The sequence below is a fragment of the Hydra vulgaris genome, chromosome 11 (assembly GCF_038396675.1).
Source record: "Hydra vulgaris chromosome 11, alternate assembly HydraT2T_AEP".
NCBI lineage: Eukaryota > Metazoa > Cnidaria > Hydrozoa > Anthoathecata > Hydridae > Hydra > Hydra vulgaris.
In genome coordinates this window covers 167,233-182,689 of record NC_088930.1, presented here as the reverse complement: position 1 = coordinate 182,689, position 15,457 = coordinate 167,233, and the positions used below count along the sequence as shown (strand labels likewise).

Below are 15,457 nucleotides of genomic sequence, written 5' to 3'. Positions count from 1 at the left end.
ACACATAAACACCCTCCGTTTTGCACATTATACTAAAATATTGGTTTATTACTTTTTCGCTTTAACTATTTTTACTGGTTAGCCCTAGAGAAGATGCAGCAAAATGAGGTTTAGATTTTTTGAAAAAACGCCGACCTTGAAAGCGCGTCAAAAGTTTAGCGCATGCGTTGTTGCTGAAATGATCGATCCTATATATATATATATATACAGAAAAAGCATCTGGAAGCACCCAGTAGCATCCAGAAATATTCAGAAACATTTAGAAGCATCCAGAAGCTTCCAGAAGCATCAAAAAGAAGCATCTAGAATCTTCCAGAACAGGGTCACACAGGTTCATTTTAATTATTACTATATAAGAGACATGTAAATCGACATTATTACTATATAAGAGACATGTAAATCGACATTATTACTATATAAGAGACATGTAAATCGACATGTAATTTAGTCAGTATATGGAAGTCAATCAGTCAGTATTATCAATACAAAAAGTGAAATCCAACAAGTGTTTCAATACAGTCCACATCCAACCAAGACGTTGTATTCCACAGACCATTATTTTATCATCACAAGTTAAATGTAACACGGTAAGCCTTGAGAAGCGTGATTATTTGTTTTTATTATTTGTATGACTTCAAGTGCAAAAATGGCTCCCGACAGTCTTGGATTGGAACTAAGAAAGAAAATTATTGGCGATTACATAAGTGGAATGTCACAAAAAAGTATTTGTGATAAATATTGCGTTAAAAAATTGACCGTATGAAGACTATGTTCCACATATCGTTCTACGGGAAAGTTGCCAGCAGATAACAAAGGTGAAAGACCGCGTTCCACAACTTTTAGAGAGGATTCTATGATCGTCAGATCCGTCAAGAAGGATCCCTGGATATCATCAATCGAGATACAAAAGCAATAAGAGATGCCTGTATCGGACCGAACAATCAAACGACGTGCTGTTGAAACCGGATTGTTTTCTCGACGCCCTGCAAAAAACCGCTGATTTCACTAAAAAACCAGAAGAAAAGATTCCTGTTTGCTACATCTCATATTGACTGGAATGTTCAGAAATGGCGAACTGTCCTGTTCAGTGATGAATCGAAGTTCAACATCATTGGGAGCGATGGCATTTGCCGTGAACGTCGACCGGCCGGAAAACGCCTCGATTTACGTTACTACCATAAGACCGTGAAACATGGTAGAGGCAATGTAATGATCTGGGGGTGTTTTTCTGCCAACGGTCTAGGTCGAATACATCGAAACGATGGAATAATGGACCGTTTCATGTACAAAAATATCCTGAAAGATGTTATGTTACCTCATGCTGAATGGAATATGCCAATAAAATGGGTTTTTCAGCAAGACAACGATCCGAAACACACTGCAAAAGTAGTCAAGCAGTGGTTTTAAGACAACCACCTATCGGTGATGGATCGTGAAGGTGTTCGTAATAAGGATCAACAGTTTGAACAAATTTAAAAGGCCTATATATATATATATATATATATATATATATATATATATATATATATATATATATATATATATATATATATATATATATATATATATATATATATATATATATATATATATATATATATATATATATATATATATATATATATATATATATAGATATATATATATATATATATATATATATATATATATATATATATATATATATATATATATATATATATATATATATATATATATATATATATATATATATCGTCGCCTTAGAGGGCAGAGATTCTATCTCCATTTTGGGTAGTTTTGCAGGAGAACAAAAACAAAGTTTGAGCATTAAGCATAAATCAGCAATTTCATTTTTTGTAATTGGTAATGTTTTTTGATCAATTAGAACTATCAAACATGATAGGAATAATTCAACTTTTTTGAAATTATTAACATTGAAGAGAGTATGGCACAAATTATAAAAGTCATCATGGAGATAGAACCTTTGCCTTAATTTATTGTGAGTTGAATGGAATTTTTGAAATTTATAAACATAATGATTCCAATTAAAATTCTTTTTTAATTATTACAAAATGCTTTTTATGATTGTGTAAACTATCAGATAATGGCAATCATGGTTCAAACTTTTTAAAATTAGTAACATTTTGGGACAAATTTTACAATTACCATAGAGATAGAACCTTTACTTAAATTAACTGTGAATTGAACAGAATTTAAAAATTTGAAAACAATGTTTTTGTCATCAATGTTATTAAATTCTAAGTAAAATCTTATTCCTAATTAGCAGAAAAATCAGAAAATTGTTATAATAGCAAAATTATATAACAGAACAATTATTATAGTAATACTGAAAAAAATGACTGACAAAAAACTTTAGTCTTAGTTCTAGTTATCTTCATAGTCCGAGTTAAGAACAAAAATTGTTTTAATAGCAAAAATATATAACAGAATAATAATACTAATACTGAAAAAAATGACTGACAGAAAACTAAGTCTTAGTTCTAGTTGTCTTCATAGTCCGATTCATCAATTTCTGACTCATCAGCAGTTGGTTCTGGTAAACTGTCTCTCATGGCTACTGCAGACGGTAGGTTGTTATACCATTGGGCATAATCTGGTGGAATAACACGCGATTTCACCATGCGCATGAGATCTTTTTTTTTCGCATCCGAAATAGGCAGGCGAGTAGGATACAATGGCTGAGACTCTAATCCTTCGATGTTGGATCGTCGTCCTCTTCCAGACTGTACATTTATTTCCATAAAGGTAGGCGACGTAATGCTATATTTGTACTGCATAATGAACGTTCTTGACTTTTCAAACCTTGCCCACCTAATATTCAACCAGTTGACGGTTTCACCTTTAATATTTTTTGTACGATTTTTCACAATTTTACCGCAAAGTTGTTTTGAGTCAAATAAATCGGTGTGTTGCAGTGGTTTAACAAGATATGGGCACGGATTCTTGCGAGCTGCAGCAATCAGAACTTCGTATTCTCGTGTAGCGTAAATTTTTTGATGGCTCTTACTTCGTTCAATAGTACTGTGCATAGAGTCAACTTCTAAATAAGAATGACCCGACTCCATATACTTCATATCGATGCATTCCAGGTGAGTTGTTTGAACAATGTACATCATAGTCGCAACAATAAATTGGTTTCTATTTTGTCCAGAGCACGTATCACTAAAGGAAGTCACCCTCTTCACAGAAACTGGAAGAGACTTCATATAATCTAACAGAGCTGTATTTATTTCATTGGCTCCTCGTTTACCTTCACTTTCGTCCCATAGGTAAAAAATTCCTTTTTTGGTTTCCGCATATAGAAAATTTGTGCATCACCTGCAAATGGAAGTGGTAACACTGCTTCGAGGTCAAAATTTATAGAACGAATGGACTTGTCAGCAGCAGATGCAGTCTTATCAGAATTTTTTTCGTCCATAGCTTCCTTTTCACGAAATTTATGACTGTCATAATTTGGTCGTAGCGTTTCTTTATCATCACCACTGGCATTTCGAAAAGCATTGCAAATCGAGCATTGGTCTTTTTTGGGAATAAAAAATTTTATATTAAAATCAGTAACAAATATTCTTCGATATACACCGATAGAAACTGGATCTGTGATATTTTTCGTTGTGCAATAATCATCTTTGTATAGTCTATAAAGTTTCTCAATACTTAGTTCAGGACTAAGGTATTTTGCCATTGATGAAGCCCGACAGTAGTGAGATTCGACCTGAGGAAAGCTTAGGATGTGCTCTCGAACTGCATTGGTTCGCATTTCTGAAGTCTTATTTGCTAGAGTTTTTCCTTTTTTTGAATTTGGTGGTATAAAAAGACCAATCTCATTTTTATTTTTTACAACAAACTGAACAGTTTTCTTGCTTATGTCCAAAGTCGTGCAAAATAAATTTTGGCACACTCTAATGACATTGTTTTCATTCGCTTCCACTGGCAGATGATAGCACAGGACATTGTTTTTGGTCAGAAGCACAGGACATTGTTTTTGGTCTTATTCCTGAATTGTCACGACGACGTGAAACATTGCTACTTTTCACTAAATGGCATATGAAATCTTTTTTTCTATTTTCACCCTCTAGTTGGTAGTAGTGTTTATTTATTTCTAGTCGTTTGGTTTCCTCAAAATGTTCTCCACACTTGAATTTGCACTTTAAACAGTTCACCGTTCTAGGTGTTTTAAGCGGTACTGCTTTACCTTTTTTGCGTGTCTTGTATGCCATTCCTTTCTCTCTTTTGTCTTTTTCAACAAATCGTTTCCAAAGATTTGGTCTTTTGCCTTGTTTGTGTCCACTTTTTGGTTAAGTGAAAGTTCGCTTTTTTGAACCATTGTTTAATTCCATGGTGAATTCTTATAATTACGAAAAAAACTATTTAAAATTACCTTTTTAATAAAAGGTTGCTTATTCATTATATTTCGTTTGTTATCGTCTGCCATTTTCAAGAATTACGTCATAGGGCAAAGAAGATATCTCCGGTATAGTCAGATGGCAAAGGAGATAACAACTTTGCCCTTTTGGGATTCCGCACAAATATAGATAGCTCAAAACTCGCACAAATTTATTGCTCTTCTCCTACTATGTGGAGATAGACCCGCTGCCTAATCTGATTCTAGCACTTAAAAATAGATGTCCCTAAAGTCATAGTTAAATTTGAGCACAACATGGAGATGAAACCTCTGCCCTCTAAGGCGACAATATATATACATACATATATATATATATATATATATATATATATATATATATATATATATATATATATATATATATATATATATATATATATATATATATATATATATATATATATATATATATATATATATATATATATATTTGTAACATATATGTTTTTAAACTTACATTTATTTTTATTAAATATATAAATTGAATGAAAATTTTACTCAATACTTGAATAAAAACTATGAATATAGATGTATATATGAATAAATATATACATCTTTATATATGTTGGATTTTGACAAAATATTTGCTAGAAATACAGCGCTTGTCTGCTAAAGAGTGATCAATATTTTGCAAAAAAAAATATATATATATATATATATATATAAATATATATATATATATATATATATATATATATATATATATATATATATATATATATATATATATATATATATATATATATATATATATATATATATATATATATATATATATATATATATATATATATATATATATATATATATATATATATATATATATATATATATATATATATATATATATATATATATATATATATATATATATATATATATATATATATATTAGGGTGTTTCATATTTTATCAATATTCGAAATCGAACTCGCGAATCGATATATAAATTGACTATTTGTATAAAAATAAGTTTGAGCAAAAAAAAAAAAAATTTAATTTTTAGGGTCCCCGCCAGTTCGATTTTGAGCCAAAAATGATGGGTGTTTTAAAGGCCTGGCGGGGACCCTAAAATTTATCGAAATTTTTTTTTTATTCTTTTAAATGTTATATGTTGGATTGAATATTAATCACATAAATGGAGCATGTTGAAAAAATTAAGAAATTAGTCTACAGAATCTTTTAAAATTGGTGAAAAATCCAAATTTTCCATCTTAAAAATCTATTTTATCACTCAATCGCGTATAAAAAACATTTTTGATTTTCTAATAAACTGTTTCCAGACGCGTAAAAATCAATAACATAGATTTTTTTAATAATAGTGTCAAATGAGGTATATACAGGTCTAAAAAAAAATTTCTTTTATCCTTCGAGGTAACCTAACCCTTACGCTAACCTTAATAGCCTAATAACAATTGTTTATTTTAGTTATTTTTATAATAAAAAAGACTTAATGAACTTACTGCAACATTGTTAAAAGTGGTATTGTTGTTATTAGTTTTATTGCCTCAAGATTAGAAAGTATATGGTAGCTTTTCAACTTTAAATGATTTTCTTGGTATTGTTGCAAAGTTTTTTTTGGTTTCGTAAAAAATAAAAAATAAAAAAGAATGATATGTTTAAGTATAATTAAATAAAAAATACATATTTACAAATCAATATTACATCATTAAATAAAAGTCATCATTTAAAAACTATATTATCTATTTTGCAATTGCTTGATATGCTAATTGCAAATCTTCTTTAGTCTTTGCCTTGTTAAGGTTTTCTCTCCTTTGGTGAATAGCTAGCAGTAAGTCCTGATGATCGTCTTCATTGTGAACGTTATTTACAAAGTCTGATACAACTTTAATAGATCTTTCAGAAACGTCGTTAACCACTGCAAGGTTGGAAACAAACTGGGAAAAAATCTTAAACTGTTCAATATACTCCCATAGTGGTGCCGGGCTGTTTAACCAAAGTTTATCATTTAGCTTAGTAAGGTTTAACAAACTAAATATGAACCAAGAGTTTTCTCCCACTAGTTGGGCAATACTTAGTGGTTTTTCTAGGTTAAAGTTAAGAGTTTTTAACAAATTTAATTTTTCGGAATGCCGAAAAAATTCAGGAACTGGTTTCGAAAAGACCATTTTTGCAACTTCTTCTCTCTCTGCAACAGAAATACCTTGGTCTAGAAGAGCCAGCGGAATTAAAGTTTCATCAAGGTACCATAAATGTGATTCCATTGAAACCATTGTGGCATCAATTCCATTTAGAATTGTTTCATAATTCTGAACATATTGTTCTACGTAACCTCTATATTTTGTCATTTGCCAATAGGCTTTTATATCTTGGTAAGGCGCAGCGTAAGGTAAAGAGGTTTTTAAAAACCAGACGGTATAAAAGATTGAGATAAACTCAGCAGTAGACTGCACTTCGTTCTTTTGATCGTCTGTCAATTCATAAGACAGTTGCAAACTCAATATCTGAATCTTGAGATAATAAATAGCTTTGGACATAAAACGTGCATGAGACACGCACCCTGGAGCTTGAATTTTAAAATCTCTTTCAGGGCATAAGTACATTAGGGTTAGTTTCAATAACTCCTTGTAGTCTCCTCTGGGAAAAGTGTTTTTTTTTAGAGCAATCTCGCAATATTTTACAGCATCGAGTTTATGGATTTCTAAGAAAGTGGTAGCAACAGATTGAGTGTCATATTTTACAAACTTTGAAGAGTCAATGCTACTTTTAATGTCATTCCAGTTTAATTGGAACCGTTTAAACATTAGGTTTTCTGGAGATTTAGTTTTTCCACTGCACTGTCATTCACAGAAGTGTTTTAGATGTAACTCATAAACATGCCTCCTGCAAGCCAGCTCTAGTAGAATTGAGTTTTGTTTTTGACTAAACCTGACATTTGTACCAGAAAGCCTTCCTGTATTTGTAGCTGTTGTATCAAACATAAACCTTTCACGTCATCACATATTCCATACTCATCCAGTATTTTAACTAAAGCATCGTATTGAGCTTGTCCAGTACCACGATCAATTGCTGGAATGCCAAGGAGCTTCATTTTACCATCAATATTTACCGAGACCGCAAATCGATCTCTTTTTGATTTTATACCTTCTGTGATATCTTCGATAATTTTTCCATCAAAATGTGCTATTATGGGAAAAGTAGCTTTAGCGGTAGCAATTTTTACATTTTTCTTATATTGTTCAGCATTTTCCCGAATAGATTTTTTTTGAGCTCGCCAAATAGTTGAATGAGACACTGAAAAATCAGCCACATTTCCGCCTGAACTTACGATTAAATCCGTACATACATGCACTAGATCTCTTGATGAAATATTTTTTGAGACTGATGTCATGGCAATATCTTTAACAAAACCTTTCCTTAACTCTTGTTTTGCGTTACTTGGGCCGGGTTGCGATAAATCAAAAGAAATATCTGATTCTGTACTCACGTCACTGATATCTGAGAGAAGCTCTAGATCTGTAGTTGATTCGTCTATTTGGGGTAACTGTTTAATATTACAACTTTTTAAAGGCTTCTTATCTTTATTTACCGTTTTATATCTCATGTCTTTGCTCCCCAAAGTCATTAGACGACTAGACTTTTGGTCTTTTAAAAATTGGATATCAACATAGTATGAAAGTTTATCAAGGCTCGTTTTTTTTAAGATTTCCTTAATATTATCTTTACCAATCCAAAATACCTGCTCCCCTTTCTTTTTGAATTCTTCCCTAGATTTCTCTGATGTTTTAGAGTCTTTATTCTTACTTTTCTTTAATGTCTCCCAACTATCGATTAAACGAGTAATATTATTCCTGAAAAAATTAAAATAATACATTAAATAAAATAGAAATATTAACTTTAAGATGCACCTTATATTTTGCATTATTAAGCTATAATCCACACGTAATAACAACTAAAAAATTAGTTGCAGTGGTACTACAAAAAAACCTTAATCATCTACTAGCTTATTAAGTTCGAATGATTATACAAATTTATAATAACTATTTTATTATAAATTAAAATTAATAAACTTACCTTATAGATTTATCCGTTAATAATCCATCTTTATAACCTCCGTCTAAGCATGGTTTTTTTACTGCAAAAAGAATACAGTTGTCAGGGCAATTGACAAGTCCGGAGCACTTTGCGAATTTATCGGGCCCATCAGTACAACCAATAAACCTTTTGGATGGAGTTAACTTGTTACTAGATCTTTTAAACTGAAAGTTAAGAATTAATTCTTTATTTGTTGCAAAAGTTATCTGAGTTAAGTTTTCTATCAGGCTTTCTTCTTCAAATAAATAAGCTCTAGCTTTTAGTCTCGTAATTTTAGCCATTATGAATATTATTTAAAAAAATATTAAAGCACTTATTATTAGTAACGCAAATTTAGTTTAAATACTTTGTCTTCGCATTGGAAAGTAGTTGTTAAATTTTAAATTATTATTTAAGTACCTTGGTATATACATTTTCTAAAAATATTTTCCGATCAAATTTCCGGATTTTCAATTTATTGCTCTCTAATGTTTATTAAGTAGGGGCCATTAAGGTTAGTGTCCGGGGCATGTTACTCCATGGATCCAATTATTATTTTTTTAGACTTCATTTAACACTAATAAAAAAACTATTCAAATTATAGTTTTTTCCTGGTTTGGAAACAGTTTATTAGGGTATAAAAAAAGTTTTATATACGCCACCGAGTAATAAAATAGGTTTTTGTGAAAGAAAATTTGGATTTTTCACCAATTTCAAAATATTATGTAGACTAATTTCTTTATTTTTTCGACATGCTCCTTTTATGTGATAAACATTCAATCCAACATATATTATTTAAAAAAAAAAAAGATAAATTTAGATAAATTTTAAGGTCCCCGCCAGGCGTTTAAAACACCCGCCAATTTTGGCCCAAAATCGAACTGGCGGGGATCCCTAAAAATTAAATTTTTTTTATTTTTTTTTTGCTCAAACTTATTTTTATACAAATAGTCAATTTAAAAATCGATTCGCAAGTTCGATTTCAAAAATTCATAAAATATGAAACACCCTAATATATATATATATATTTGTAACATATATGTGTTTACAATTACATTTATTTTTATTAAATATATAAATTAAATGAAAATTTTACTCAATACTTAATTAAAAACTGATAATAGATAAATAACAAACTAATAATAAAAAATCCTACTCGTTACATCTTCCAAATCTTGGTGAACATTATTTTCAATTATCTTGATCTCCAAAATAAAAAGTAAACTTGCTTTAAATACAAAAAAATAGTTACTTTGAATCCACGAGGTTTTTACGACGGAACATTTCAGCTACAACGCATGCGCTAAACTTGTGACGCGCTTTCCAGGTCGGCGTTTTTTCAAAAAATCTAAACCACCCTTTGATGCATCTTCTCTAGGGCTAACCATTTTTACTTTAAGCACCAATTCAACGGACGTTTTTTTATAATTAAGTTTTTTTGTCAACGTTGATTTATCCTTGAAACAACGTTAAATAAACAACGTTTAAATCGAACGTTGTTTTAACGTTGAGACATAGTTGAACAACGTTGAAACAACGCTTCAACCAAATTTCAACGTTAAAACAACGTATAGATGCCGGCTGGGACATAATCAGCTAAAAACCTCATTTTGATAAAATTGATAATTGACACTATTTGAATCATTTAAATTTGTGCAACTAATCATTTGTTAAATATATCTAAATATCAGAATGTTTATACCCTACAGAAATTGCTGCTATGACTATGCAGGCAGAATAACATGCTCGTTTTAAAATAGAATATGAACTAATGAAACAAATAGTATGTATATTGAATAATGGTAAGTTTAGCTTCTTTGCACTTTTGACAACAACGCTGAGCAGATCTACGGACAAACCATCAGCAAATCAGCAAAGTAAGAATTTTTTTAAAATTTGTCTAATTCAAGAAAATTCAAGAAATTGTTTTTTGCCTTTTGTTATTATTAGTTAAGTGTTAATTCTATCAATTCATGTTTTGCCAAGAGAATCCATACTATAGATCAAGTCCCTATTTGCCATACTCTGAATTAAATCCCTATTTTTAATTCCCTATCGTTGTGTTGATTAAGATGATTTTCAGTTAAAAAATAAAAGTATATTTCTTTGCTTTATCTAAATCTACTTTGCTATTAGGGTTATATTTTGTTTACCTGTAATTTTGGAAATAAATCAACTTTGTCATTAGAGTTATATTTTGTTTAACTTTACTTTTAAAAATAAATTTATAAACCTATAATTGCTTTATTAGAGAATCGACAATTTATTGTGAATTCACCATCTCCATCAAGTGTTGTGCAGAATGTCACTGGGGTTCAACAAGTTGATGAGGTATAAATATAAATTATGATACTGGTTTTAGTTTGGTTTATTTAATTAATAATTTTTTACTACTACTATTTAATAGTATTATTGTTCATTATTAGAGTTCAGGTTGTTTTGTTAAAATTTGAAAATTGCTGAAAACTTTTGTAGCCTTGTCTTAACCTAACTGTTAAGGTTAGGTTATGGCAAGAGTGCCTATATAAGAGCTTTATATTTTGTGCATCCTTTTTTAAAAGGGTTAATGATTAATTGGCATTGAAAAAGATTCGGCTTTTGCATCTACATTGCTGATCTATTAAGTTTGACACTTTTTTCAAGTAGATACATTAGAAAGAGAAAACATTTGTATTTGTCAAATGCTAGTATGATCAACATAAGATCAACATGCTTAATCATATCTAGTTGCCATATGTGCAAGTTTTGGATTTTGGTATATTTTAACCAATCAAAATTAGTTTTGCATGATTGTTGCAAGTTTTACATATTATAACTTTTTAGTTTGATATGGGGTTCGTTGTGAAAGTATCAAAAAAGAAGCTTTCAATGATTTGTTCGACAAGATCAACTCATCTCGCTAGGCTACTCATGGATTTGATATTCACCCAAGAGGAGATGGCACAGAGTTCTGACACAGGTCGTGTTGGTAACCCTTTAAAAGTAGCAAGCCAGCATTGGATCCCTCGAAAGTTTCTGCCCTGATGGGTAAGATTGTTCAAATTTTAAAATAATCTATTTGTAAAAAATAATTTCTGCATCATTTTTTTAATTGGCATTGCTAAACGTTACGTTTTTATGCCATTGTACAATGCGTTACTTCATGTATTAAAAGTAATGTTTTTTCTGTTTTTTTATGTAGCGTATGTTCACAAACAATTTCCTGGAACCGAAAACCGGTTGATAAAGCAATCAATGGCTGAAAAGCTGCAAAAATTCCAAAGGCAGAAAATCAAAGGAAATAACATAAATGAAAATGAATCAGAGGATTTTTGTTTTCATTAGTTTTTTCAATAATGTTTTATGTGTGCACAGTCAGCACATAGTCAGCCGCCAATTAAATAGAAAGTAATATATTACCTTATATATTAATGTTAAATAATTTAAAGCGCTAATTGATATATTGCTTTGTAATTGGTGGATAACTATGTGCCGACAGTAACTGTTGGTATGTAAATGTACTGTTGGTATATATATTTTTTTCATTTTAAACTGTTGAAGCCTGAATTATCAGATTTATATTTTATTGTGGTGAAGTCAAATTTTAATGTATTAGGTACACTATAGCCATTACTTTTCAAAGATTTGTAGGATTCAGCAAGATTTAAATTTTATTTTGTTTATTGCTGTCGTTGCGCAAAAGCGATCCAGAGATTAGGAGAACTCAATAATATATTAGCGAGTTGCGCGATAAATTTTGCGCTTGAAGGTTTTTATGGCAATATCATAATATTTAAAAAAACGTTCAAAAAACAAAACATGCCATTTTATCATGGAAAAACCAAGTAATTTCGAATGGAATTTGAAACACCTTTCCATAGAAAACTCATGAAATTTCCAGAGGAAACCCATGAAATTATCACAGAAAACCCATGGAATTTCCATGGAAAACCTATGAACTTTCCATAGAAAACCCATGGAACTCCATGGAAACGTGTTCCAAATACCCATGGTTTTTCCATGGCTTTTTTCATGGATTTTCCATGAAAATTTTCCTTACGGGTTCCTAAGATGGTATAACCTCTTTAATGGTAAGGCTACTACTTTTTTTTTGCGAAATTATTTGCCTAAATATGTTTATACAAGTTCGACGGTGTTAATTACTTGGTTGTATAGTTAATATTCTTTCATTGTTTTATTGGTAATATATATATACATATATATATATATATACATATATATATATATATATATATATATATATATATATATATATATATATATATATATATATATATATATATATATATATACATATATATATATATATATATATATATATTGTTTATCAGGGTTGTTTTGTGAGGAAACAATGCACTTGTAAATTACATTTTTCGAAAGGCATTTTCCATTTAGAGGGCAATCTATTTTTTGTTTACAATTACAATAATCAGTGTTTTTTTCTTTTATATGTTCATTTTTATTAATTAACGAGTAGTTGTGGCCTTTTATAATTCTTTCTAAATTTTTTGTACAACTATAACTTACTTTAATGGTATTTCTGTTAAAAATCTTATGCAATTTATTAGAGGGAGGAAAATGTTTGTTTACTAATTTTTGAAAAATGTATGCTAAGTTTAGAAGAAAAATTTGAAATAATTACTCATTTAAATCAAGAAAATTTATTAAATAAAAAATCTGAATTAATTTCTAAATGTAGGCACGAAAATAAATACCTCTTAAAAAATTATAAAAACAAATGACCAAATTAAACTATCCCCATTCCAAAGATTTCATAATTACTTTCTGTAAATTCCCGTAAACAAAAAAATATAGTAATTAAAAATATTTAATAATATTTTATAACCTTCTATAAATTGAATTTTTTTGAGATTTAGTAACTCTTCCTGATGATCCAGCAATGGTGAAACTTCAAGTCGAAGATAAAAGTTAGATAAGTGTTTTTTACTAATTAATTATTGCTCTGTTCTTTAAGAACATTGAGCACTCTATTTGTAAAATACACTAACATAATTTACATATATATATATATATATATATATATATATATATATATATATATATATATATATATATATATATATATATATATATATATATATATATATATACAGTGATGGGCATAGTTAACTAGTTTTTTAGTTAACTTTTAGTTAAACTACTTTTTTTTTAGTTAAATGCAATAGTTAAACAAAGTTTTTTTATTTAAGTTAAACTTTTATTAACTAAATTTTTTATATATCGCTAAATAAATCGTTCTATTTCTATGCACCACTCACCTGACCAAGGACTCCAAGGATTCTATTATTACTATTTTTATGTATTTATTTATTTAGTGCATGAACTGGACTTTTCAACATCATTTCCGCTTGGTCTGCTAATATCATAAATTCAAACTGTTAATCTAATAATCTGTTATTTTATTGATAACATGAACAGCTTACTTGTGAACATGTGCTACAAAGATGCTAAAATAAAAAGTGATAAACCTGATGAAAATAATTTTATGGCTAGTTGTCGATACTGTATCAATAAAACGGTTAGCGGAAACATAAATTCATTTAAAAAAAAGTTGAACTTTAGTTAACTATTTCTAATTAGTTTAAGTTAACTACCTTTTATATTTTTTTATAACAATTTCTTTTCAGGCTAATTACGTAACTTCATTGAGCCAATATTTGGCCAATCTTGTTATTTGTTGCAAATCTTCACGTTTTAAAAATGGTATCGTTTAACCGAAGAGTAAAGTAAAGAAAGATTTTGAGGTTTTCTTTTCAGGAATTTAAGTTTTATACATACATTATATTTATCAAAATAAAAATTAAAACTATATGATAATTAATTTATTTTTAATTAAACATTAAGAAAATAAATATGTTTATCATGCATAATTTATCGGGTAAATATCAATATTCAATATGCAAATATGCAAACAACCTTTTTTTTTTAAATTATCTAATTTAATCTTAAAATAATTTCAACACATAGCACTGATATTTTTCTCCTTGCTATACTTCACCTTGTTAACAACTCTGATTTTAAAATATCTGATATAAGATTTTTTTAATGATATTAAAGATTTATATTAATATCAATTTATTTCTTTTATTTTTATGATAAACATTAGTGCGTGTATTTTTTATTAACTGTGTTTCCTAATAACTTTATTTTCCATTAAAACATTATTTAATTTTTAAATTTTATAATGCATTAAATTTATTAAAATTAACTAATAATAAAATAACAAGTTAATTTTAGTTAAAGTGATATTGTCAATATTGAAGTTATGAATAATGAAATTAACTTGCTTTGCTTAAAGGTTAACCTTTGTTGAAAATGAACAATTGTTCGTTTTAAATTAGTCATTCAATATCTTTAAATGTCTAATTTAAATGCGCAACATTTAAGCAATGCTTTTAATTTTACTTGTATAATTAAAAATTAATTATGTGTTAATGGTTCTGAAAAATAAAATATAATATATATATAAATGAAAATTATTTTACAAGTAGTTATATTACATTTATTTATAGGAAAAAAATGAAAAAACATAAAAATATTTCTTCATATTCAACAATTCAAAGAAAAATCAAAAAAATAACTCATTCAATCAAAAAAATAACTAATAAAGCATTGGGGAAAAAAAACAACACTTTTTTCAAGGAACAGTGCGTAAAAATTTTTATTTATGCAGAATTTTAATGATCCAAAAAGTTAAGAAAAACTCTAACTTTCAGTTTAAAGATTATTTTAAATAGTCATTAGAGATTATAATTCTTTAATCATTAATACGTAAAATATCTAAAACACATAAAGCTACGTAACTTAAAGTTTATTTACTGAGCCTGATATATTATTTTTATTATGATAATTCAAAAGCTTTAAAACGATTGATCTCGGTGTTTTATTACCGTTAACTGCACCGACTCGGTGCGCTCGTTCCACAACTACTTCACTTAATATATTTAGTTTTGTTTTAAAGATGTCTTTTACAGCCTTCTCACAATCACTCCAGTTT

At 28.5% G+C, this 15,457-nt stretch overlaps 1 long non-coding RNA gene across 2 annotated transcripts; it reads left to right on the top strand.

Annotated features, from left to right (window-relative positions):
• The first annotated feature begins 10,268 nt into the window (after nucleotides 1–10,268).
• LOC136087160 (uncharacterized) lies at nucleotides 10,269–11,697 on the top strand. 2 transcript variants are annotated; one of them, XR_010641589.1, is made up of 4 exons: nucleotides 10,269–10,316; nucleotides 10,691–10,770; nucleotides 11,263–11,466; nucleotides 11,621–11,697. It is a non-coding gene; the product is annotated as an uncharacterized LOC136087160 (long non-coding RNA). The 2 variants fall into 2 exon arrangements; XR_010641590.1 differs by having other exon boundaries at nucleotides 11,001–11,466.
• Nucleotides 11,698–15,457: the final 3,760 nt, after the last annotated feature.